Below are 24,263 nucleotides of genomic sequence, written 5' to 3'. Positions count from 1 at the left end.
CATATGCGTTTCTCTGAAAGACAAGCAGTCTGTTCCAACACTTCAATTCACTGTGCGAAGTGAATGGAGTGTTGCTTCACTTTCTAAATGCTGTCCTTTCAGAGAAAATCACTTTCCTTTGAAAGTGCCTTAAGCTACTTACAAGCATTGAACAGAAATTCACATGCGTTTCTCTGAAAGAGAAGCAGTCTGTTCCAATACTTCATTTCACTGTGCGAAGTTAATGGAGAGTTGCTTCACTTTCTAAATGCTGTCCTTTCAGAGAAAATCACTTTCATTTGAAAGCGCCTTAAGCTACTTACAAGCATTCAACAGAAATTCACATGCGTTTCTCTGAAAGAGAAGCAGTCTGTTCCAACACTTCAATTCACTGTGCGAAGTGAAATGAGTGTTGCTTCACTTTCTAAATGCTGTCATGTCAGAGAAAATCACTTTCCTTTGAAAGTGCCTTAAGCTACATACAAGCTTTTACAAAAAACTCACATGCGTTTCTCTGGAAGAGAAGCAGTCTGTTCCAACACTTCAATTCACTGTGCGAAGTGAATGGAGTGTTGCTTCACTTTCTAAATGCTGTCCTGTCAGAGAAAATCACTTTCCTTTGAAAGTGCCTTAAGCTACTTACAAGCATTGAACAGAAATTCACATGCGTTTCTCTGAAAGAGAAGCAGTCTGTTCCAACACTTCAATTCACTGTGCGAAGTGAATGGAGTGTTGCTTCACTTTCTAAATGCTGTCCTTTCAGAGAAAATCACTTTCCTTTGATAGTGCCTTAAGCTACTTACAAGCATTCAACAGAAATTCACATGCGTATCTCTGAAAGAGAAGCAGTCTGTTCCAACACTTCAATTCACTGTGCGAAGTGAATGGAGTGTTGCTTCACTTTCTAAATGCTGTCCTGTCAGAGAAAATCACTTTCCTTTGAAAGTGCCTTAAGCAACTTACAAGCTTTCACAAAAAACTCACATCCGTTTCTCTGAAAGAGAAGCAGTCTGTTCCAACACTTCAATTCACTGTGCGAAGTGAATGGAGGGTTGCTTCACTTTCTAAATGCTGTCCTTTCACAGAAAATCACTTTCCTTTGAAAGTGCCTTAAGCTCTTACAAGCTTTCACAAAAAACTCACATGCGTTTCTCTGAAAGAGAAGCAGTCTGTTCCAACACTTCAATTCACTGTGCGAAGTGAATGGAGTGTTGCTTCACTTTCTAAATGCTGTCCTGTCAGAGAAAATCACTTTCCTTTGAAAGTGCCTTAAGCTACTTACAAGCTTTTACAAAAAACTCACATGCGTTTCTCTGAAAGAGAAGCAGTCTGTTCCAACACTTCAATTCACTGTGCGAAGTGAATGGAGTGTTGCTTCACTTTCTAAATGCTGTCCTTTCAATGAAAATCACTTTCCTTTGAAAGTGCCTTAAGCTACTTACAAGCATTCAACAGAAATTCACATGCGTTTCTCTGAAAGAGAAGCAGTCTGTTCCAACACTTCAATTCACTGTGCGAAGTGAAATGAGTGTTGCTTCACTTTCTAAATGCTGTCATGTCAGAGAAAATCACTTTCCTTTGAAAGTGCCTTAAGCTACTTACAAGCTTTTACAAAAAACTCACATGCGTTTCTCTGGAAGAGAAGCAGTCTGTTCCAACACTTCAATTCACTGTGCGAAGTGAATGGAGTGTTGCTTCACTTTCTAAATGCTGTCCTGTCAGAGAAAATCACTTTCCTTTGAAAGTGCCTTAAGCTACTTACAAGCATTCAACAGAAATTCACATGCGTTTCTCTGAAAGAGAAGCAGTCTGTTCCAACACTTCAATTCACTGTGCGAAGTGAATGGAGTGTTGCTTCACTTTCTAAATGCTGTCCTTTCAGAGAAAATCACTTTCCTTTGATAGTGCCTTAAGCTACTTACAAGCATTCAACAGAAATTCACATGCGTATCTCTGAAAGAGAAGCAGTCTGTTCCAACACTTCAATTCACTGTGCGAAGTGAATGGAGTGTTGCTTCACTTTCTAAATGCTGTCCTGTCAGAGAAAATCACTTTCCTTTGAAAGTGCCTTAAGCAACTTACAAGCTTTCACAAAAAACTCACATCCGTTTCTCTGAAAGAGAAGCAGTCTGTTCCAACACTTCAATTCACTGTGCGAAGTGAATGGAGGGTTGCTTCACTTTCTAAATGCTGTCCTTTCAGAGAAAATCACTTTCCTTTGAAAGTGCCTTAAGCTCTTACAAGGTTTCACAAAAAACTCACATGCGTTTCTCTGAAAGAGAAGCAGTCTGTTCCAACACTTCAATTCACTGTGCGAAGTGAATGGAGTGTTGCTTCACTTTCTAAATGCTGTCCTTTCAGAGAAAATCACTTTCCTTTGAAAGTGCCTTAAGCTACTTACAAGCATTCAACAGAAATTCACATGCGTATCTCTGAAAGAGAAGCAGTCTGTTCCAACACTTCAATTCACTGTGCGAAGTGAATGGAGTGTTGCTTCACTTTCTAAATGCTGTCCTGTCAGAGAAAATCACTTTCCTTTGAAAGTGCCTTAAGCTACTTACAAGCTTTCACAAAAAACTCACATCCGTTTCTCTGAAAGAGAAGCAGTCTGTTCCAACACTTCAATTCACTGTGCGAAGTGAATGGAGTGTTGCTTCACTTTCTAAATGCTGTCCTTTCAGAGAAAATCTCTTTCCTTTGAAAGTGCCTTAAGCTACTTACAAGCTTTCACAAAAAACTCACATGCGTTTCTCTGAAAGAGAAGCAGTCTGTTCCAACACTTCAATTCACTGTGCGAAGTGAATGGAGTGTTGCTTCACTTTCTAAATGCGGTCCTTTCAGAGAAAATCACTTTCCTTTGAAAGTGCCTTAAGCTACTTACAAGCATTCAACAGAAATTCACATGCGTTTCTCTGAGAGAGAAGCATTCTGTTCCAACACTTCAATTCACTGTGCGAAGTGAATGGAGTGTTCCTTCACTTTCTAAATGCTGTCCTTTCAAAGAAAATCACTTTCCTTTGAAAGTGCCTTAAGCTACTTACAAGCTTTTACAAAAAACTCACATGCGTTTCTCTGAAAGAGAAGCAGTCTGTTCCAACACTTCAATTCACTGTGCGAAGTGAATGGAGTGTTGCTTCACTTTCTAAATGCTGTCCTGTCAGAGAAAATCACTTTCCTTTGAAAGTGCCTTAAGCTACTTACAAACATTCAACAGAAATTCATATGCGTTTCTCTGAAAGACAAGCAGTCTGTTCCAACACTTCAATTCACTGTGCGAAGTGAATGGAGTGTTGCTTCACTTTATAAATGCTGTCCTTTCAGAGAAAATCACTTTCCTTTGAAAGTGCCTTAAGCTACTTACAAGCATTGAACAGAAATTCACATGCGTTTCTCTGAAAGAGAAGCAGTCTGTTCCAACACTTCATTTCACTGTGCGAAGTGAATGGAGTGTTGCTTCACTTTCTAAATGCTGTCCTTTCAGAGAAAATCACTTTCCTTTGAAAGCGCCTTAAGCTACTTACAAGCATTCAACAGAAATTCACATGCGTTTCTCTGAAAGAGAAGCAGTCTGTTCCAACACTTCAATTCACTGTGCGAAGTGAAATGAGTGTTGCTTCACTTTCTAAATGCTGTCATGTCAGAGAAAATCACTTTCCTTTGAAAGTGCCTTAAGCTACTTACAAGCTTTTACAAAAAACTCACATGCGTTTCTCTGGAAGAGAAGCAGTCTGTTCCAACACTTCAATTCACTGTGCGAAGTGAATGGAGTGTTGCTTCACTTTCTAAATGCTGTCCTGTCAGAGAAAATCACTTTCCTTTGAAAGTGCCTTAAGCTACTTACAAGCATTCAACAGAAATTCACATGCGTTTCTCTGAAAGAGAAGCAGTCTGTTCCAACACTTCAATTCACTGTGCGAAGTGAATGGAGTGTTGCTTCACTTTCTAAATGCTGTCCTTTCAATGAAAATCACTTTCCTTTGAAAGTGCCTTAAGCTACTTACAAGCATTCAACAGAAATTCACATGCGTTTCTCTGAAAGAGAAGCAGTCTGTTCCAACACTTCAATTCACTGTGCGAAGTGAATGGAGTGTTGCTTCACTTTCTAAATGCTGTCCTTTCAGAGAAAATCACTTTCCTTTGAAAGTGCCTTAAGCTACTTACAAGCATTCAACAGAAATTCACATGCGAATCTCTGAAAGAGAAGCAGTCTGTTCCAACACTTCAATTCACTGTGCGAAGTGAATGGAGTGTTGCTTCACTTTCTAAATGCTGTCCTGTCAGAGAAAATCACTTTCCTTTGAAAGTGCCTTAAGCTACTTACAAGCTTTCACAAAAAACTCACATCCGTTTCTCTGAAAGAGAAGCAGTCTGTTCCAACACTTCAATTCACTGTGCGAAGTGAATGGAGTGTTGCTTCACTTTCTAAATGCTGTCCTTTCAGAGAAAATCTCTTTCCTTTGAAAGTGCCTTAAGCTACTTACAAGCTTTCACAAAAAACTCACATGCGTTTCTCTGAAAGAGAAGCAGTCTGTTCCAACACTTCAATTCACTGTGCGAAGTGAATGGAGTGTTGCTTCACTTTCTAAATGCGGTCCTTTCAGAGAAAATCACTTTCCTTTGAAAGTGCCTTAAGCTACTTACAAGCATTCAACAGAAATTCACATGCGTTTCTCTGAAAGAGAAGCAGTCTGTTCCAACACTTCAATTCACTGCGCGAAGTGAATGGAGTGTTGCTTCACTTTCTAAATGCTGTCCTTTCAGAGAAAATCACTTTCCTTTGATAGTGCCTTAAGCTACTTACAAGCATTCAACAGAAATTCACATGCGTATCTCTGAAAGAGAAGCAGTCTGTTCCAACACTTCAATTCACTGTGCAAAGTGAATGGAGTGTTGCTTCACTTTCTAAATGCTGTCCTGTCAGAGAAAATCACTTTCCTTTGAAAGTGCCTTAAGCAACTTACAAGCTTTCACAAAAAACTCACATCCGTTTCTCTGAAAGAGAAGCAGTCTGTTCCAACACTTCAATTCACTGTGCGAAGTGAATGGAGGGTTGCTTTACTTTCTAAATGCTGTCCTTTCAGAGAAAATCACTTTCCTTTGAAAGTGCCTTAAGCTACTTACAAGCATTCAACAGAAATTCACATGGGTTTCTCTGAAAGAGAAGCTGTGTGTTCCAACACTTCAATTCACTGTGCGAAGTGAATGGAGTGTTGCTTCACTTTCTAAATGCTGTCCTGTCAGAGAAAATCACTTTCCTTTGAAAGTGCCTTAAGCAACTTACAAGCTTTCACAAAAAACTCACATCCGTTTCTCTGAAAGAGAAGCAGTCTGTTCCAACACTTCAATTCACTGTGCGAAGTGAATGGAGTGTTGCTTCACTTTCTACATGCTGTCCTGTCAGAGAAAATCACTTTCCTTTGAAAGTGCCTTAAGCTACTTACAAGCATTCAACAGAAATTCACATGCGTTTCTCTGTAAGAGAAGCAGTCTGTTCCAACACTTCAATTCACTGTGCGAAGTGAATGGAGTGTTGCTTCACTTTCTACATGCTGTCCTGTCAGAGAAAATCACTTTCCTTTGAAAGCGCCTTAAGCTACTTACAAGCATTCAACAGAAATTCACATGCGTTTCTCTGTAAGAGAAGCAGTCTGTTCCAACACTTCACTTCACTGTGCGAAGTGAATGGAGTGTTGCTTCACTTTCTAAATGCTGTCCTGTCAGAGAAAATCTCTTTCCTTTGAAAGTGCCTTAAGCTACTTAAAAGCTTTTATAAAAAACTCACATGCGTTTCTCTGAAAGAGAAGCAGTCTGTTCCAACACTTCAATTCACTGTGCGAAGTGAATGGAGTGTTGCCTCACTTTCTAAATGCTGTCCTTTCAGAGAAAATCACTTTCCTTTGAAAGTGCCTTAAGCTACTTACAAGCATTCAACAGAAATTCACATGCATTTCTCTGAAAGAGAAGCAGTCTGTTCCAACACTTCAATTCACTGTGCGAATTGAATGGAGTGTTGCTTCACTTTCTAAATGCTGTCCTTTCAGAGAAAATCACTTTCCTTTGAAAGTGCCTTAAGCTACTTACAAGCATTCAACAGAAATTCACATGCGTATCTCTGAAAGAGAAGCAGTCTGTTCTAACACTTCAATTCACTGTGCGAAGTGAATGGAGTGTTGCTTCACTTTCTAAATGCTGTCCTTTCAGAGAAAATCTCTTTCCTTTGAAAGTGCCTTAAGCTACTTACAAGCTTTCACAAAAAACTCACATGCGTTTCTCTGAAAGAGAAGCAGTCTGTTCCAACACTTCAATTCACCCTGCGAAGTGAATGGAGTGTTGCTTCACTTTCTACATGCTGTCCTTTCAGAGAAACTCACTTTCCTCTGAAAGTGCCTTAAGCTACTTACAAGCTTTCACAAAAAACTCACATCCGTTTCTCTGAAAGAGAAGCAGTCTGTTCCAACACTTCAATTCACTGTGCGAAGTGAATGGAGTGTTGCTTCACTTTCTAAATGCTGTCCTTTCAGAGAAAATCACTTTCCTTTGAAAGTGCCTTAAGCTACTTACAAGCATTCAACAGAAATTCACATGCGTTTCTCTGAAAGAGAAGCATTCTGTTCCAACACTTCAATTCACTGTGCGAAGTGAATGGAGTGTTGCTTCACTTTCTAAATGCTGTCCTTTCAAAGAAAATCACTTTCCTTTGAAAGTGCCTTAAGCTACTTACAAGCATTCAACAGAAATTCACAGGCGTTTCTCTGTAAGAGAAGCAGTCTGTTCCAACACTTCAATTCACTGTGCGAAGTGAATGGAGTGTTGCTTCACTTTCTAAATGCTGTCATGTCAGAGAAAATCACTTTCCTTTGAAAGTGCCTTAAGCTACTTACAAGCTTTTACAAAAAACTCACATGCGTTTCACTGAAAGAGAAGCAGTCTGTTCCAACACTTCAATTCACTGTGCGAAGTGAATGGAGTGTTGCTTCACTTTCTAAATGCTGTCCTTTCAGAGAAAATCACTTTCCTTTGAAAGTGCCTTAAGCTACTTACAAGCATTCAACAGAAATTCACATGCGTTTCTCTGAAAGAGAAGCAGTCTGTTCCAACACTTCAATTCACTGTGCGAAGTGAATGGAGTGTTGCTTCCCTTTCTAAATGCTGTCCTTTCAGAGAAAATCACTTTCCTTTGAAAGTGCCTTAAGCTACTTACAAGCATTCAACAGAAATTCACATGCGTATCTCTGAAAGAGAAGCAGTCTGTTCCAACACTTCAATTCACTGTGCGAAGTGAATGGAGTGTTGCTTCACTTTCTACATGCTGTCCTGTCAGAGGAAATCACTTTCCTTTGAAAGTGCCTTAAGCTACTTACAAGCTTTCACAAAAAACTCACATCCGTTTCTCTGAAAGAATAGCAGTCTGTTCCAACACTTCAATTCACTGTGCGAAGTGAATGGAGTGTTGCTTCACTTTCTAAATGCTGTCCTTTCAGAGAAAATCTCTTTCCTTTGAAAGTGCCTTAAGCTACTTACAAGCTTTCACAAAAAACTCACATGCGTTTCTCTGAAAGAGAAGCAGTCTGTTCCAACACTTCAATTCACCCTGCGAAGTGAATGGAGTGTTGCTTCACTTTCTACATGCTGTCCTTTCAGAGAAACTCACTTTCCTTTGAAAGTGCCTTAAGCTACTTACAAGCTTTCACAAAAAACTCACATCCGTTTCTCTGAAAGAGAAGCAGTCTGTTCCAACACTTCAATTCACTGTGCGAAGTGAATGGAGAGTTGCCTCACTTTCTAAATGCTGTCCTTTCAGAGAAAATCACTTTCCTTTGAAAGTGCCTTAAGCTACTTACAAGCATTCAACAGAAATTCACATGCATTTCTCTGAAAGAGAAGCAGTCTGTTCCAACACTTCAATTCACTGTGCGAATTGAATGGAGTGTTCCTTCACTTTCTAAATGCTGTCCTTTCAGAGAAAATCACTTTCCTTTGAAAGTGCCTTAAGCTACTTACAAGCATTCAACAGAAATTCACATGCGTATCTCTGAAAGAGAAGCAGTCTGTTCTAACACTTCAATTCACTGTGCGAAGTGAATGGAGTGTTGCTTCACTTTCTAAATGCTGTCCTTTCAGAGAAAATCTCTTTCCTTTGAAAGTGCCTTAAGCTACTTACAAGCTTTCACAAAAAACTCACATGCGTTTCTCTGAAAGAGAAGCAGTCTGTTCCAACACTTCAATTCACCCTGCGAAGTGAATGGAGTGTTGCTTCACTTTCTACATGCTGTCCTTTCAGAGAAACTCACTTTCCTTTGAAAGTGCCTTAAGCTACTTACAAGCTTTCACAAAAAACTCACATCCGTTTCTCTGAAAGAGAAGCAGTCTGTTCCAACACTTCAATTCACTGTGCGAAGTGAATGGAGTGTTGCTTCACTTTCTAAATGCTGTCCTTTCAGAGAAAATCACTTTCCTTTGAAAGTGCCTTAAGCTACTTACAAGCATTCAACAGAAATTCACATGCGTTTCTCTGAAAGAGAAGCATTCTGTTCCAACACTTCAATTCACTGTGCGAAGTGAATGGAGTGTTGCTTCACTTTCTAAATGCTGTCCTTTCAAAGAAAATCACTTTCCTTTGAAAGCGCCTTAAGCTACTTACAAGCATTCAACAGAAATTCACAGGCGTTTCTCTGTAAGAGAAGCAGTCTGTTCCAACACTTCAATTCACTGTGCGAAGTGAATGGAGTGTTGCTTCACTTTCTAAATGCTGTCCTTTCAGAGAAAATCACTTTCCTTTGAAAGTGCCTTAAGCTACTTACAAGCATTCAACAGAAATTCACATGCGTTTCTCTGAAAGAGAAGCAGTCTGTTCCAACACTTCAATTCACTGTGCGAATTGAATGGAGTGTTGCTTCACTTTCTAAATGCTGTCCTTTCAGAGAAAATCACTTTCCTTTGAAAGTGCCTTAAGCTACTTACAAGCATTCAACAGAAATTCACATGCGTATCTCTGAAAGAGAAGCAGTCTGTTCTAACACTTCAATTCACTGTGCGAAGTGAATGGAGTGTTGCTTCACTTTCTAAATGCTGTCCTTTCAGAGAAAATCTCTTTCCTTTGAAAGTGCCTTAAGCTACTTACAAGCTTTCACAAAAAACTCACATGCGTTTCTCTGAAAGAGAAGCAGTCTGTTCCAACACTTCAATTCACCCTGCGAAGTGAATGGAGTGTTGCTTCACTTTCTACATGCTGTCCTTTCAGAGAAACTCACTTTCCTTTGAAAGTGCCTTAAGCTACTTACAAGCTTTCACAAAAAACTCACATCCGTTTCTCTGAAAGAGAAGCAGTCTGTTCCAACACTTCAATTCACTGTGCGAAGTGAATGGAGTGTTGCTTCACTTTCTAAATGCTGTCCTTTCAGAGAAAATCACTTTCCTTTGAAAGTGCCTTAAGCTACTTACAAGCATTCAACATAAATTCACATGCGTTTCTCTGAAAGAGAAGCATTCTGTTCCAACACTTCAATTCACTGTGCGAAGTGAATGGAGTGTTGCTTCACTTTCTAAATGCTGTCCTTTCAAAGAAAATCACTTTCCTTTGAAAGTGCCTTAAGCTACTTACAAGCATTCAACAGAAATTCACAGGCGTTTCTCTGTAAGAGAAGCAGTCTGTTCCAACACTTCAATTCACTGTGCGAAGTGAATGGAGTGTTGCTTCACTTTCTAAATGCTGTCATGTCAGAGAAAATCACTTTCCTTTGAAAGTGCCTTAAGCTACTTACAAGCTTTTACAAAAAACTCACATGCGTTTCACTGAAAGAGAAGCAGTCTGTTCCAACACTTCAATTCACTGTGCGAAGTGAATGGAGTGTTGCTTCACTTTCTAAATGCTGTCCTTTCAGAGAAAATCACTTTCCTTTGAAAGTGCCTTAAGCTACTTACAAGCATTCAACAGAAATTCACATGCGTTTCTCTGAAAGAGAAGCAGTCTGTTCCAACACTTCAATTCACTGTGCGAAGTGAATGGAGTGTTGCTTCCCTTTCTAAATGCTGTCCTTTCAGAGAAAATCACTTTCCTTTGAAAGTGCCTTAAGCTACTTACAAGCATTCAACAGAAATTCACATGCGTATCTCTGAAAGAGAAGCAGTCTGTTCCAACACTTCAATTCACTGTGCGAAGTGAATGGAGTGTTGCTTCACTTTCTACATGCTGTCCTGTCAGAGGAAATCACTTTCCTTTGAAAGTGCCTTAAGCTACTTACAAGCTTTCACAAAAAACTCACATCCGTTTCTCTGAAAGAATAGCAGTCTGTTCCAACACTTCAATTCACTGTGCGAAGTGAATGGAGTGTTGCTTCACTTTCTAAATGCTGTCCTTTCAGAGAAAATCTCTTTCCTTTGAAAGTGCCTTAAGCTACTTACAAGCATTCACAAAAAACTCACATGCGTTTCTCTGAAAGAGAAGCAGTCTGTTCCAACACTTCAATTCACCCTGCGAAGTGAATGGAGTGTTGCTTCACTTTCTACATGCTGTCCTTTCAGAGAAACTCACTTTCCTTTGAAAGTGCCTTAAGCTACTTACAAGCTTTCACAAAAAACTCACATCCGTTTCTCTGAAAGAGAATGAGTCTGTTCCAACACTTCAATTCACTGTGCGAAGTGAATGGAGTGTTGCTTCACTTTCTAAATGCTGTCCTTTCAGAGAAAATCACTTTCCTTTGAAAGTGCCTTAAGCTACTTACAAGCATTAAACAGAAATTCACATGCGTTTCTCTGAAAGAGAAGCATTCTGTTCCAACACTTCAATTCACTGTGCGAAGTGAATGGAGTGTTGCTTCACTTTCTAAATGCTGTCCTTTCAAAGAAAATCACTTTCCTTTGAAAGTGCCTTAAGCTACTTACAAGCATTCAACAGAAATTCACAGGCGTTTCTCTGTAAGAGAAGCAGTCTGTTCCAACACTTCAATTCACTGTGCGAAGTGAATGGAGTGTTGCTTCACTTTCTAAATGCTGTCATGTCAGAGAAAATCACTTTCCTTTGAAAGTGCCTTAAGCTACTTACAAGCTTTTACAAAAAACTCACATGCGTTTCACTGAAAGAGAAGCAGTCTGTTCCAACACTTCAATTCACTGTGCGAAGTGAATGGAGTGTTGCTTCACTTTCTAAATGCTGTCCTTTAAGAGAAAATCACTTTCCTTTGAAAGTGCCTTAAGCTACTTACAAGCATTCAACAGAAATTCACATGCGTATCTCTGAAAGAGAAGCAGTCTGTTCCAACACTTCAATTCACTGTGCGAAGTGAATGGAGTGTTGCTTCACTTTCTACATGCTGTCCTGTCAGAGGAAATCACTTTCCTTTGAAAGTGCCTTAAGCTACTTACAAGCTTTCACAAAAAACTCACATCCGTTTCTCTGAAAGAATAGCAGTCTGTTCCAACACTTCAATTCACTGTGCGAAGTGAATGGAGTGTTGCTTCACTTTCTAAATGCTGTCCTTTCAGAGAAAATCTCTTTCCTTTGAAAGTGCCTTAAGCTACTTACAATCTTTCACAAAAAACTCACATGCGTTTCTCTGAAAGAGAAGCAGTCTGTTCCAACACTTCAATTCACCCTGCGAAGTGAATGGAGTGTTGCTTCACTTTCTACATGCTGTCCTTTCAGAGAAACTCACTTTCCTTTGAAAGTGCCTTAAGCTACTTACAAGCTTTCACAAAAAACTCACATCCGTTTCTCTGAAAGAGAAGCAGTCTGTTCCAACACTTCAATTCACTGTGCGAAGTGAATGGAGAGTTGCCTCACTTTCTAAATGCTGTCCTTTCAGAGAAAATCACTTTCCTTTGAAAGTGCCTTAAGCTACTTACAAGCATTCAACAGAAATTCACATGCATTTCTCTGAAAGAGAAGCAGTCTGTTCCAACACTTCAATTCACTGTGCGAATTGAATGGAGTGTTCCTTCACTTTCTAAATGCTGTCCTTTCAGAGAAAATCACTTTCCTTTGAAAGTGCCTTAAGCTACTTACAAGCATTCAACAGAAATTCACATGCGTATCTCTGAAAGAGAAGCAGTCTGTTCTAACACTTCAATTCACTGTGCGAAGTGAATGGAGTGTTGCTTCACTTTCTAAATGCTGTCCTTTCAGAGAAAATCTCTTTCCTTTGAAAGTGCCTTAAGCTACTTACAAGCTTTCACAAAAAACTCACATGCGTTTCTCTGAAAGAGAAGCAGTCTGTTCCAACACTTCAATTCACCCTGCGAAGTGAATGGAGTGTTGCTTCACTTTCTACATGCTGTCCTTTCAGAGAAACTCACTTTCCTTTGAAAGTGCCTTAAGCTACTTACAAGCTTTCACAAAAAACTCACATCCGTTTCTCTGAAAGAGAAGCAGTCTGTTCCAACACTTCAATTCACTGTGCGAAGTGAATGGAGTGTTGCTTCACTTTCTAAATGCTGTCCTTTCAGAGAAAATCACTTTCCTTTGAAAGTGCCTTAAGCTACTTACAAGCATTCAACAGAAATTCACATGCGTTTCTCTGAAAATGAAGCATTCTGTTCCAACACTTCAATTCACTGTGCGAAGTGAATGGAGTGTTGCTTCACTTTCTAAATGCTGTCCTTTCAAAGAAAATCACTTTCCTTTGAAAGCGCCTTAAGCTACTTACAAGCATTCAACAGAAATTCACAGGCGTTTCTCTGTAAGAGAAGCAGTCTGTTCCAACACTTCAATTCACTGTGCGAAGTGAATGGAGTGTTGCTTCACTTTCTAAATGCTGTCCTTTCAGAGAAAATCACTTTCCTTTGAAAGTGCCTTAAGCTACTTACAAGCATTCAACAGAAATTCACATGCGTTTCTCTGAAAGAGAAGCAGTCTGTTCCAACACTTCAATTCACTGTGCGAATTGAATGGAGTGTTGCTTCACTTTCTAAATGCTGTCCTTTCAGAGAAAATCACTTTCCTTTGAAAGTGCCTTAAGCTACTTACAAGCATTCAACAGAAATTCACATGCGTATCTCTGAAAGAGAAGCAGTCTGTTCTAACACTTCAATTCACTGTGCGAAGTGAATGGAGTGTTGCTTCACTTTCTAAATGCTGTCCTTTCAGAGAAAATCTCTTTCCTTTGAAAGTGCCTTAAGCTACTTACAAGCTTTCACAAAAAACTCACATGCGTTTCTCTGAAAGAGAAGCAGTCTGTTCCAACACTTCAATTCACCCTGCGAAGTGAATGGAGTGTTGCTTCACTTTCTACATGCTGTCCTTTCAGAGAAACTCACTTTCCTTTGAAAGTGCCTTAAGCTACTTACAAGCTTTCACAAAAAACTCACATCCGTTTCTCTGAAAGAGAAGCAGTCTGTTCCAACACTTCAATTCACTGTGCGAAGTGAATGGAGTGTTGCTTCACTTTCTAAATGCTGTCCTTTCAGAGAAAATCACTTTCCTTTGAAAGTGCCTTAAGCTACTTACAAGCATTCAACATAAATTCACATGCGTTTCTCTGAAAGAGAAGCATTCTGTTCCAACACTTCAATTCACTGTGCGAAGTGAATGGAGTGTTGCTTCACTTTCTAAATGCTGTCCTTTCAAAGAAAATCACTTTCCTTTGAAAGTGCCTTAAGCTACTTACAAGCATTCAACAGAAATTCACAGGCGTTTCTCTGTAAGAGAAGCAGTCTGTTCCAACACTTCAATTCACTGTGCGAAGTGAATGGAGTGTTGCTTCACTTTCTAAATGCTGTCATGTCAGAGAAAATCACTTTCCTTTGAAAGTGCCTTAAGCTACTTACAAGCTTTTACAAAAAACTCACATGCGTTTCACTGAAAGAGAAGCAGTCTGTTCCAACACTTCAATTCACTGTGCGAAGTGAATGGAGTGTTGCTTCACTTTCTAAATGCTGTCCTTTCAGAGAAAATCACTTTCCTTTGAAAGTGCCTTAAGCTACTTACAAGCATTCAACAGAAATTCACATGCGTTTCTCTGAAAGAGAAGCAGTCTGTTCCAACACTTCAATTCACTGTGCGAAGTGAATGGAGTGTTGCTTCCCTTTCTAAATGCTGTCCTTTCAGAGAAAATCACTTTCCTTTGAAAGTGCCTTAAGCTACTTACAAGCATTCAACAGAAATTCACATGCGTATCTCTGAAAGAGAAGCAGTCTGTTCCAACACTTCAATTCACTGTGCGAAGTGAATGGAGTGTTGCTTCACTTTCTACATGCTGTCCTGTCAGAGGAAATCACTTTCCTTTGAAAGTGCCTTAAGCTACTTACAAGCTTTCACAAAAAACTCACATCCGTTTCTCTGAAAGAATAGCAGTCTGTTCCAACACTTCAATTCACTGTGCGAAGTGAATGGAGTGTTGCTTCACTTTCTAAATGCTGTCCTTTCAGAGAAAATCTCTTTCCTTTGAAAGTGCCTTAAGCTACTTACAAGCATTCACAAAAAACTCACATGCGTTTCTCTGAAAGAGAAGCAGTCTGTTCCAACACTTCAATTCACCCTGCGAAGTGAATGGAGTGTTGCTTCACTTTCTACATGCTGTCCTTTCAGAGAAACTCACTTTCCTTTGAAAGTGCCTTAAGCTACTTACAAGCTTTCACAAAAAACTCACATCCGTTTCTCTGAAAGAGAAGCAGTCTGTTCCAACACTTCAATTCACTGTGCGAAGTGAATGGAGTGTTGCTTCACTTTCTAAATGCTGTCCTTTCAGAGAAAATCACTTTCCTTTGAAAGTGCCTTAAGCTACTTACAAGCATTAAACAGAAATTCACATGCGTTTCTCTGAAAGAGAAGCATTCTGTTCCAACACTTCAATTCACTGTGCGAAGTGAATGGAGTGTTGCTTCACTTTCTAAATGCTGTCCTTTCAAAGAAAATCACTTTCCTTTGAAAGTGCCTTAAGCTACTTACAAGCATTCAACAGAAATTCACAGGCGTTTCTCTGTAAGAGAAGCAGTCTGTTCCAACACTTCAATTCACTGTGCGAAGTGAATGGAGTGTTGCTTCACTTTCTAAATGCTGTCATGTCAGAGAAAATCACTTTCCTTTGAAAGTGCCTTAAGCTACTTACAAGCTTTTACAAAAAACTCACATGCGTTTCACTGAAAGAGAAGCAGTCTGTTCCAACACTTCAATTCACTGTGCGAAGTGAATGGAGTGTTGCTTCACTTTCTAAATGCTGTCCTTTAAGAGAAAATCACTTTCCTTTGAAAGTGCCTTAAGCTACTTACAAGCATTCAACAGAAATTCACATGCGTATCTCTGAAAGAGAAGCAGTCTGTTCCAACACTTCAATTCACTGTGCGAAGTGAATGGAGTGTTGCTTCACTTTCTACATGCTGTCCTGTCAGAGGAAATCACTTTCCTTTGAAAGTGCCTTAAGGTACTTACAAGCTTTCACAAAAAACTCACATCCGTTTCTCTGAAAGAATAGCAGTCTGTTCCAACACTTCAATTCACTGTGCGAAGTGAATGGAGTGTTGCTTCACTTTCTAAATGCTGTCCTTTCAGAGAAAATCTCTTTCCTTTGAAAGTGCCTTAAGCTACTTACAAGCTTTCACAAAAAACTCACATGCGTTTCTCTGAAAGAGAAGCAGTCTGTTCCAACACTTCAATTCACCCTGCGAAGTGAATGGAGTGTTGCTTCACTTTCTACATGCTGTCCTTTCAGAGAAACTCACTTTCCTTTGAAAGTGCCTTAAGCTACTTACAAGCTTTCACAAAAAACTCACATCCGTTTCTCTGAAAGAGAAGCAGTCTGTTCCAACACTTCAATTCACTGTGCGAAGTGAATGGAGTGTTGCTTCACTTTCTAAATGCGGTCCTTTCAGAGAAAATCACTTTCCTTTGAAAGTGCCTTAAGCTACTTACAAGCATTCAACAGAAATTCACATGCGTTTCTCTGAAAGAGAAGCATTCTGTTCCAACACTTCAATTCACTGTGCGAAGTGAATGGAGTGTTCCTTCACTTTCTAAATGCTGTCCTTTCAAAGAAAATCACTTTCCTTTGAAAGCGCCTTAAGCTACTTACAAGCATTCAACAGAAATTCACATGCGTTTCTCTGTAAGAGAAGCAGTCTGTTCCAACACTTCAATTCACTGTGCGAAGTGAATGGAGTGTTACTTCACTTTCTAAATGCTGTCATGTCAGAGAAAATCACTTTCCTTTGAAAGTGCCTTAAGCTACTTACAAGCTTTTACAAAAAACTCACATGTGTTTCTCTGAAAGAGAAGCAGTCTGTTCCAACACTTCAATTCACTGTGCGAAGTGAATGGAGTGTTGCTTCACTTTCTAAATGCTGTCCTGTCAGAGAAAATCACTTTCCTTTGAAAGTGCCTTAAGCTACTTACAAGCATTCAACGGAAATTCATATGCGTTTCTCTGAAAGAGAAGCAGTCTGTTCCAACACTTCAATTCACTGTGCGAAGTGAATGGAGTGTTGCTTCACTTTCTAAATGCTGTCCTTTCAGAGAAAATCACTTTCCTTTGAAAGTGCCTTAAGCTACTTACAAGCATTCAACAGAAATTCACATGCGTTTCTCTGTAAGAGAAGCAGTCTGTTCCAACACTTCAATTCACTGTGCGAAGTGAAATGAGTGTTGCTTCACTTTCTAAATGCTGTCATGTCAGAGAAAATCACTTTCCTTTGAAAGTGCCTTAAGCTACTTACAAGCTTTTACAAAAAACTCACATGCGTTTCTCTGAAAGAGAAGCAGTCTGTTCCAACACTTCAATTCACTGTGCGAAGTGAATGGAGTGTTGCTTCACTTTCTACATGCTGTCCTGTCAGAGAAAATCACTTTCCTTTGAAAGTGCCTTAAGCTACTTACAAGCATTCAACAGAAATTCACATGCGTTTCTCTGAAAGTGAAGCAGTCTGTTCCAAAACTTCAATTCACTGTGCGAAGTGAATGGAGTGTTGCTTCACTTTATAAATGCTGTCCTTTCAGAGAAAATCACTTTCCTTTGATAGTGCCTTAAGCTACTTACAAGCATTCAACAGAAATTCACATGCGTATCTCTGAAAGAGAAGCAGTCTGTTCCAACACTTCAATTCACTGTGCGAAGTGAATGGAGTGTTGCTTCACTTTCTAAATGCTCTCCTGTCAGAGAAAATCACTTTCCTTTGAAAGTGCCTTAAGCTACTTACAAGCTTTCACAATAAACTCACATCCGTTTCTCTGAAAGAGAAGCAGTCTGTTCCAACACTTCAATTCACCCTGCGAAGTGAATGGAGTGTTGCTTCACTTTCTACATGCTGTCCTTTCAGAGAAACTCACTTTCCTTTGAAAGTGCCTTAAGCTACTTACAAGCTTTCACAAAAAACTCACATCCGTTTCTCTGAAAGAGAAGCAGTCTGTTCCAACACTTCAATTCACTGTGCGAAGTGAATGGAGTGTTGCTTCACTTTCTAAATGCTGTCCTTTCAGAGAAAATCACTTTCCTTTGAAAGTGCCTTAAGCTACTTACAAGCATTAAACAGAAATTCACATGCGTTTCTCTGAAAGAGAAGCATTCTGTTCCAACACTTCAATTCACTGTGCGAAGTGAATGGAGTGTTGCTTCACTTTCTAAATGCTGTCCTTTCAAAGAAAATCACTTTCCTTTGAAAGTGCCTTAAGCTACTTACAAGCATTCAACAGAAATTCACAGGCGTTTCTCTGTAAGAGAAGCAGTCTGTTCCAACACTTCAATTCACTGTGCGAAGTGAATGGAGTGTTGCTTCACTTTCTAAATGCTGTCATGTCAGAGAAAATCACTTTCCTTTGAAAGTGCCTTAAGCTACTTACAAGCTTTTACAAAAAACTCACATGCGTTTCACTGAAAGAGAAGCAGTCTGTTCCAACACTTCAATTCACTGTGCGAAGTGAATGGAGTGTTGCTTCACTTTCTAAATGCTGTCCTTTAAGAGAAAATCACTTTCCTTTGAAAGTGCCTTAAGCTACTTACAAGCATTCAACAGAAATTCACATGCGTATCTCTGAAAGAGAAGCAGTCTGTTCCAACACTTCAATTCACTGTGCGAAGTGAATGGAGTGTTGCTTCACTTTCTACATGCTGTCCTGTCAGAGGAAATCACTTTCCTTTGAAAGTGCCTTAAGCTACTTACAAGCTTTCACAAAAAACTCACATCCGTTTCTCTGAAAGAATAGCAGTCTGTTCCAACACTTCAATTCACTGTGCGAAGTGAATGGAGTGTTGCTTCACTTTCTAAATGCTGTCCTTTCAGAGAAAATCTCTTTCCTTTGAAAGTGCCTTAAGCTACTTACAAGCTTTCACAAAAAACTCACATGCGTTTCTCTGAAAGAGAAGCAGTCTGTTCCAACACTTCAATTCACCCTGCGAAGTGAATGGAGTGTTGCTTCACTTTCTACATGCTGTCCTTTCAGAGAAACTCACTTTCCTTTGAAAGTGCCTTAAGCTACTTACAAGCTTTCACAAAAAACTCACATCCGTTTCTCTGAAAGAGAAGCAGTCTGTTCCAACACTTCAATTCACTGTGCGAAGTGAATGGAGTGTTGCTTCACTTTCTAAATGCGGTCCTTTCAGAGAAAATCACTTTCCTTTGAAAGTGCCTTAAGCTACTTACAAGCATTCAACAGAAATTCACATGCGTTTCTCTGAAAGAGAAGCATTCTGTTCCAACACTTCAATTCACTGTGCGAAGTGAATGGAGTGTTCCTTCACTTTCTAAATGCTGTCCTTTCAAAGAAAATCACTTTCCTTTGAAAGCGCCTTAAGCTACTTACAAGCATTCAACAGAAATTCACATGCGTTTCTCTGTAAGAGAAGCAGTCTGTTCCAACACTTCAATTCACTGTGCGAAGTGAATGGAGTGTTACTTCACTTTCTAAATGCTGTCATGTCAGAGAAAATCACTTTCCTTTGAAAGTGCCTTAAGCTACTTACAAGCTTTTACAAAAAACTCACATGTGTTTCTCTGAAAGAGAAGCAGTCTGTTCCAACACTTCAATTCACTGTGCGAAGTGAATGGAGTGTTGCTTCACTTTCTAAATGCTGTCCTGTCAGAGAAAATCACTTTCCTTTGAAAGTGCCTTAAGCTACTTACAAGCATTCAACGGAAATTCATATGCGTTTCTCTGAAAGAGAAGCAGTCTGTTCCAACACTTCAATTCACTGTGCGAAGTGAATGGAGTGTTGCTTCACTTTCTAAATGCTGTCCTTTCAGAGAAAATCACTTTCCTTTGAAAGTGCCTTAAGCTACTTACAAGCATTCAACAGAAATTCACATGCGTTTCTCTGTAAGAGAAGCAGTCTGTTCCAACACTTCAATTCACTGTGCGAAGTGAAATGAGTGTTGCTTCACTTTCTAAATGCTGTCATGTCAGAGAAAATCACTTTCCTTTGAAAGTGCCTTAAGCTACTTACAAGCTTTTACAAAAAACTCACATGCGTTTCTCTGAAAGAGAAGCAGTCTGTTCCAACACTTCAATTCACTGTGCGAAGTGAATGGAGTGTTGCTTCACTTTCTACATGCTGTCCTGTCAGAGAAAATCACTTTCCTTTGAAAGTGCCTTAAGCTACTTACAAGCATTCAACAGAAATTCACATGCGTTTCTCTGAAAGTTAAGCAGTCTGTTCCAAAACTTCAATTCACTGTGCGAAGTGAATGGAGTGTTGCTTCACTTTATAAATGCTGTCCTTTCAGAGAAAATCACTTTCCTTTGATAGTGCCTTAAGCTACTTACAAGCATTCAACAGAAATTCACATGCGTATCTCTGAAAGAGAAGCAGTCTGTTCCAACACTTCAATTCACTGTGCGAAGTGAATGGAGTGTTGCTTCACTTTCTAAATGCTGTCCTGTCAGAGAAAATCACTTTCCTTTGAAAGTGCCTTAAGCTACTTACAAGCTTTCACAATAAACTCACATCCGTTTCTCTGAAAGAGAAGCAGTCTGTTCCAACACTTCAATTCACTGTGCGAAGTGAATGGAGTGTTGCTTCACTTTCTAAATGCGGTCCTTTCAGAGAAAATCACTTTCCTTTGAAAGTGCCTTAAGCTACTTACAAGCATTCAACAGAAATTCACATGCGTTTCTCTGAAAGAGAAGCATTCTGTTCCAACACTTCAATTCACTGTGCGAAGTGAATGGAGTGTTGCTTCACTTTCTAAATGCTGTCCTTTCAAAGAAAATCACTTTCCTTTGAAAGCGCCTTAAGCTACTTACAAGCATTCAACAGAAATTCACATGCGTTTCTCTGTAAGAGAAGCAGTCTGTTCCAACACTTCAATTCACTGTGCGAAGTGAATGGAGTGTTACTTCACTTTCTAAATGCTGTCATGTCAGAGAAAATCACTTTCCTTTGAAAGTGCCTTAAGCTACTTACAAGCTTTTACAAAAAACTCACATGCGTTTCTCTGAAAGAGAAGCAGTCTGTTCCAACACTTCAATTCACTGTGCGAAGTGAATGGAGTGTTGCTTCACTTTCTAAATGCTGTCCTGTCAGAGAAAATCACTTTCCTTTGAAAGTGCCTTAAGCTACTTACAAGCATTCAACGGAAATTCATATGCGTTTCTCTGAAAGAGAAGCAGTCTGTTCCAACACTTCAATTCACTGTGCGAAGTGAATGGAGTGTTGCTTCACTTTCTAAATGCTGTCCTTTCAGAGAAAATCACTTTCCTTTGAAAGCGCCTTAAGCTACTTACAAGCATTCAACAGAAATTCACATGCGTTTCTCTGTAAGAGAAGCAGTCTGTTCCAACACTTCAATTCACTGTGCGAAGTGAAATGAGTGTTGCTTCACTTTCTAAATGCTGTCATGTCAGAGAAAATCACTTTCCTTTGAAAGTGCCTTAAGCTACTTACAAGCTTTTACAAAAAACTCACATGCGTTTCTCTGAAAGAGAAGCATTCTGTTCCAACACTTCAATTCACTGTGCGAAGTGAATGGAGTGTTGCTTCACCTTCTACATGCTGTCCTGTCAGAGAAAATCACTTTCCTTTGAAAGTGCCTTAAGCTACTTACAAGCATTCAACAGAAATTCACATGCGTTTCTCTGAAAGTGAAGCAGTCTGTTCCAACACTTCAATTCACTGTGCGAAGGGAATGGAGTGTTGCTTCACTTTATAAATGCTGTCCTTTCAGAGAAAATCACTTTCCTTTGATAGTGCCTTAAGCTACTTACAAGCATTCAACAGAAATTCACATGCGTATCTCTGAAAGAGAAGCAGTCTGTTCCAACACTTCAATTCACTGTGCGAAGTGAATGGAGTGTTGCTTCACTTTCTAAATGCTGTCCTGTCAGAGAAAATCACTTTCCTTTGAAAGTGCCTTAAGCTACTTACAAGCTTTCACAAAAAACTCACATCCGTTTCTCTGAAAGAGAAGCAGTCTGTACCAACACTTCAATTCACTGTGCGAAGTGAATGGAGTGTTGCTTCACTTTCTAAATGCTGTCCTTTCAGAGAAAATCTCTTTCCTTTGAAAGTGCCTTAAGCTACTTACAAGCTTTCACAAAAAACTCACATGCGTTTCTCTGAAAGAGAAGCAGTCTGTTCCAACACTTCAATTCACACTGCGAAGTGAATGGAGTGTTGCTTTACGTTCTACATGCTGTCCTTTTAGAGAAACTCACTTTCCTTTGAAAGTGCCTTAAGCTACTTACAACCTTTCACAAAAAACTCACATCCGTTTCTCTGAAAGAGAAGCAGTCTGTTCCAACACTTCAATTCACTGTGCGAAGTGAATGGAGTGTTGCTTCACTTTCTAAATGCTGTCCTTTCAGAGAAAATCACTTTCCTTTGAAAGTGCCTTAAGCTACTTACAAGCATTCAACAGAAATTCACATGCGTTTCTCTGAAAGAGAAGCATTCTGTTCCAACACTTCAATTCACTGTGCGAAGTGAATGGAGTGTTGCTTCACTTTCTAAATGCTGTCCTTTCAAAGAAAATCACTTTCCTTTGAAAGCGCCTTAAGCTACTTACAAGCATTCAACAGAAATTCACAGGCGTTTCTCTGTAAGAGAAGCAGTCTGTTCCAACACTTCAATTCACTGTGCGAAGTGAATGGAGTGTTGCTTCCCTTTCTAAATGCTGTCCTTTCAGAGAAAATCACTTTCCTTTGAAAGTGCCTTAAGCTACTTACAAGCATTCAACAGAAATTCACATGCGTATCTCTGAAAGAGAAGCAGTCTGTTCCAACACTTCAATTCACTGTGCGAAGTGAATGGAGTGTTGCTTCACTTTCTACATGCTGTCCTGTCAGAGGAAATCACTTTCCTTTGAAAGTGCCTTAAGCTACTTACAAGCTTTCACAAAAAACTCACATCCGTTTCTCTGAAAGAATAGCAGTCTGTTCCAACACTTCAATTCACTGTGCGAAGTGAATGGAGTGTTGCTTCACTTTCTAAATGCTGTCCTTTCAGAGAAAATCTCTTTCCTTTGAAAGTGCCTTAAGCTACTTACAAGCTTTCACAAAAAACACACATGCGTTTCTCTGAAAGAGAAGCAGTCTGTTCCAACACTTCAATTCACCCTGCGAAGTGAATGGAGTGTTGCTTCACTTTCTACATGCTGTCCTTTCAGAGAAACTCACTTTCCTTTGAAAGTGCCTTAAGCTACTTACAAGCTTTCACAAAAAACTCACATCCGTTTCTCTGAAAGAGAAGCAGTCTGTTCCAACACTTCAATTCACTGTGCGAAGTGAATGGAGAGTTGCCTCACTTTCTAAATGCTGTCCTTTCAGAGAAAATCACTTTCCTTTGAAAGTGCCTTAAGCTACTTACAAGCATTCAACACAAATTCACATGCATTTCTCTGAAAGAGAAGCAGTCTGTTCCAACACTTCAATTCACTGTGCGAATTGAATGGAGTGTTGCTTCACTTTCTAAATGCTGTCCTTTCAGAGAAAATCACTTTCCTTTGAAAGTGCCTTAAGCTACTTACAAGCATTCAACAGAAATTCACATGCGTATCTCTGAAAGGAAGCAGTCTGTTCTAACACTTCAATTCACTGTGCGAAGTGAATGGAGTGTTGCTTCACTTTCTAAATGCTGTCTTTTCAGAGAAAATCTCTTTCCTTTGAAAGTGCCTTAAGCTACTTACAAGCTTTCACAAAAAACTCACATGCGTTTCTCTGAAAGAGAAGCAGTCTGTTCCAACACTTCAATTCACCCTGCGAAGTGAATGGAGTGTTGCTTCACTTTCTACATGCTGTCCTTTCAGAGAAACTCACTTTCCTTTGAAAGTGCCTTAAGCTACTTACAAGCTTTCACAAAAAACTCACATCCGTTTCTCTGAAAGAGAAGCAGTCTGTTCCAACACTTCAATTCACTGTGCGAAGTGAATGGAGTGTTGCTTCACTTTCTAAATGCTGTCCTTTCAGAGAAAATCACTTTCCTTTGAAAGTGCCTTAAGCTACTTACAAGCATTCAACAGAAATTCACATGCGTTTCTCTGAAAGAGAAGCATTCTGTTCCAACACTTCAATTCACTGTGCGAAGTGAATGGAGTGTTGCTTCACTTTCTAAATGCTGTCCTTTCAAAGAAAATCACTTTCCTTTGAAAGCGCCTTAAGCTACTTACAAGCATTCAACAGAAATTCACAGGCGTTTCTCTGTAAGAGAAGCAGTCTGTTCCAACACTTCAATTCACTGTGCGAAGTGAATGGAGTGTTGCTTCACTTTCTAAATGCTGTCATGTCAGAGAAAATCACTTTCCTTTGAAAGTGCCTTAAGCTACTTACAAGCTTTTACAAAAAACTCACATGCGTTTCACTGAAAGAGAAGCAGTCTGTTCCAACACTTCAATTCACTGTGCGAAGTGAATGGAGTGTTGCTTCACTTTCTAAATGCTGTCCTTTAAGAGAAAATCACTTTCCTTTGAAAGTGCCTTAAGCTACTTACAAGCATTCAACAGAAATTCACATGCGTTTCTCTGAAAGAGAAGCAGTCTGTTCCAACACTTCAATTCACTGTGCGAAGTGAATGGAGTGTTGCTTCCCTTTCTAAATGCTGTCCTTTCAGAGAAAATCACTTTCCTTTGAAAGTGCCTTAAGCTACTTACAAGCATTCAACAGAAATTCACATGCGTATCTCTGAAAGAGAAGCAGTCTGTTCCAACACTTCAATTCACTGTGCGAAGTGAATGGAGTGTTGCTTCACTTTCTACATGCTGTCCTGTCAGAGGAAATCACTTTCCTTTGAAAGTGCCTTAAGCTACTTACAAGCTTTCACAAAAAACTCACATCCGTTTCTCTGAAAGAATAGCAGTCTGTTCCAACACTTCAATTCATTGTGCGAAGTGAATGGAGTGTTGCTTCACTTTCTAAATGCTGTCCTTTCAGAGAA

The sequence above is a fragment of the Myodes glareolus genome, chromosome 15, assembly GCF_982192425.1.
Source record: "Myodes glareolus chromosome 15, mMyoGla1.1, whole genome shotgun sequence".
Lineage (NCBI taxonomy): Eukaryota > Metazoa > Chordata > Mammalia > Rodentia > Cricetidae > Myodes > Myodes glareolus.
This window is presented reverse-complemented; position numbering follows the sequence as displayed.